This window comes from Bidens hawaiensis, unplaced genomic scaffold, assembly GCF_021521415.1.
Source record: "Bidens hawaiensis isolate Kalapana, Puna unplaced genomic scaffold, B.hawaiensis_p1.1 tig00026174_1, whole genome shotgun sequence".
Lineage (NCBI taxonomy): Eukaryota > Viridiplantae > Streptophyta > Magnoliopsida > Asterales > Asteraceae > Bidens > Bidens hawaiensis.
In genome coordinates, this window is record NW_027505064.1 from 150,639 (window position 1) to 153,471 (window position 2,833).

Here is a 2,833-nt window from a genome sequence, read left to right on the forward strand (position 1 = left end):
CCAGCCCAAAAAACCTTTCAATGAGATGCATAGAACAACGAATCAAGAACAAGAAGTCAACAACCAAACATGAGCGAATAAAGTTAATTAAAATAGGATAGCAACAAACAAAGAAGCAAAACAGCAAGAAACAAGGCATTTTAACACCTTCTAAATTGACAGTCCATGACATATAAAACATTATTCTAAAAATCCATAACTTTTATCCCTTGATCATGACCTTAAAGAGGTGCAAGTCTAACAAAAGTTATATAACACATTTTGTATTTACTCTATTCGAATCAAATTCAGATTTTTATAACAAAAAACCAACATGTAACTCGATTTGGTTCAGATATTTTGTTTAATCTGTTGGAACCCAGATATTATACACCCTTAACTTTAATTAACTTGGTGACACGTGGCAAACACCCTTTTGGTCCGCCTAAAAAGCTGCCCAGATTATGCCACCTACGGACTTCCTGCCCAACCAAATAACTAACCTTTTCAACACCTTATTTAACCCACAAACAACCATCTCAACACACATCCAAAACAACCAAACAAGAGGTGGACCAGAGGCCATGTACTTGGCCGTGGCTCGTCTGCCACCGTCTCCGCCGCCACATCCAACACCGGAGAGCTTTTCGCAGTCAAAAGCGCCACCCTTTCGCACTCAGAAAGTTTACAAAGAGAGCAACAGTTTTTATCCATTTTAAACAGTCCATTTATAGTATCTTACAAAGGGTGTGACATCACGAAAGAAAAGAAAAAAATCATGTACAACTTATTTATGCAATACATGCCCGGTGGTACCATTGTGGACGCGATAAACGGGCAATTAAACGAGGCGCAAATATCACACTACACAAGGCAAATTATACAAGGTTTAGTGTACATTCATTCAAATAACATAGTGCATTGTGATATCAAGGGGGCAAATTTATTAGTCAATGAAAATAGTGTCAAACTCGCGGATTTCGGGTGCGCCAAGTGGGCAAATGAGCACGTGGTGGGTTCGTGGGACCCCAATGTTCATGGCGCCCGAAGTGGCACGTGGCGAGGAACAAGGGTTTCCGGCTGATATTTGGGCACTTGGGTGCACGGTTATCGAGATGGCAACGGGGTGTTCGCCTTGGTTAAACGTGACCGACCCGGTTTCGGTCATTTACAAGGTTGGGTTTTCGGGTGAATTACCCGAAATCCCATCTGGGTTTTCGAGCCAAGCTAAGGATTTTATCAACAAGTGTTTGATTCGAGACCCGAAAGCGAGGTGGGGCGCTACCGAGCTTCTAAACCACCCGTTTATCGGACAATTGGAGTGCGACATTGATCGAGATTTGTGGGCGGGTTCGCCAACGGGTATACTTGATCAGTATGTGTGGAATTCAATTGGTGAATCACAGTCAGTGGGTAGTGATTTGATCCAGCCAATGTGTTCATCGTTTTCATTGAGGCAAAGGATCGAACAGTTGGAGGGCAACTCTGAAATGGCACACTGGAAGTGTAAAATGGAAGAAGAAATCAATTGGATGACAATTAGAAGTAATGGGAGTGGTGGGGTGGTGGAAGATGAATGATTCTGCCGTGAATGGTGGTGGGTTGTTCATAGGATTGGATTAAAAGTGTTGTAGAAGTAGTCATGTAGATGATAAGAGGTTAGTGGTGTTTGATTTGATTTAATTTAATTTGGTGAATATGATTTAGGAGGGTGTTGTTTTACTGTTTTTTTACCTTTTACTATGATCTTACCGTGCACCCTTTTACAAGGTGGGATCTAATTTTGTAAATGTGAAGTGTTAATTATGAAAACTGAAATAGATTTTCTTTTTATATTTATTACTTCGCAAATTTCAACCAATTACTTACTAGTCAATAATATCATTTGTTTTTTTAATGACCAACAAAATGAATTTGTTAGAAAAAAACGCTAGCCAAAAGCTAGATCCACCAATACACAAATAAAACAAAGACCACTAACAAAAAGAAAAAACGCCCACAACTTATCCAACACAATGACTCGCTACAACTGGAACCGGCGCCAATCTTCCCAACTACACCCGAGTCTCCGCGATCTATTCTTTACCCAAAGAAAACTTAACACTTTAATATCCTCTAACAAACTTGTGATATGGATCGGGCTTCCATGGTGAACCAAGTCGTTTCTCTTTTTTCACAAACACCAAACCGCCACCAAACATATAGCGTGAAACACTCTAGCCTTTTCCTTTCGAAATGAGGAATACTTATGCACCTCCAAAAGGTCCCGGAAGCAAAACATAAACATACCGGGCATCTTGCACCATTGAGCGACTAACGTCCACAACGTTTGAGCCATGCCACATGAAACGAACACGTGCTCAACCGTTTCCTCTGCCTCACCACATATTGGACAAAGAGTCGATCTAACCTGTATGTTTCGTTTTGCCAATGCATCAAAAGTTGGTAACCGATCAAGAACCGCCCTCCAAGCAACAAACCGACTTTCTTCGGGATCAAATTATTCCAATCGAAAACGTATTCTGGTTGAGAATAAGAGTTTTTTGCCAACTGAAACCTTAAACTACGTACCGAAAACACTTCGGAAGTTTATCGTCTTATCAGAGTGGGAGGTTGAAGAAGATTCAGAATATCATTGGTTTTAACTTTCACTTTTGTTAACCTAGGTTAATCTCATCTAACAAAAGATATAAAAAAAAAAAAAACTCCATCTCCACATCAAATTATTAAATGTTATCAATTGTTTTGAAACGGCAAAAAATATATAAATAAAATTAAGGTAAAGGCTTACAACCAAAGTAAATATTATAAGCGTAAGTAACCACTTGTCAGTAAAGAATTATAGATGATTATT

General features: G+C 39.4%; 1 pseudogene; it reads left to right on the forward strand.

Annotated features, from left to right (window-relative positions):
• Window positions 1-517: 517 nt before the first annotated feature.
• LOC143610407 (mitogen-activated protein kinase kinase kinase 18 pseudogene) lies at window positions 518-1,598 on the forward strand (annotated as a pseudogene).
• The last annotated feature ends 1,235 nt before the right edge of the window (window positions 1,599-2,833 follow it).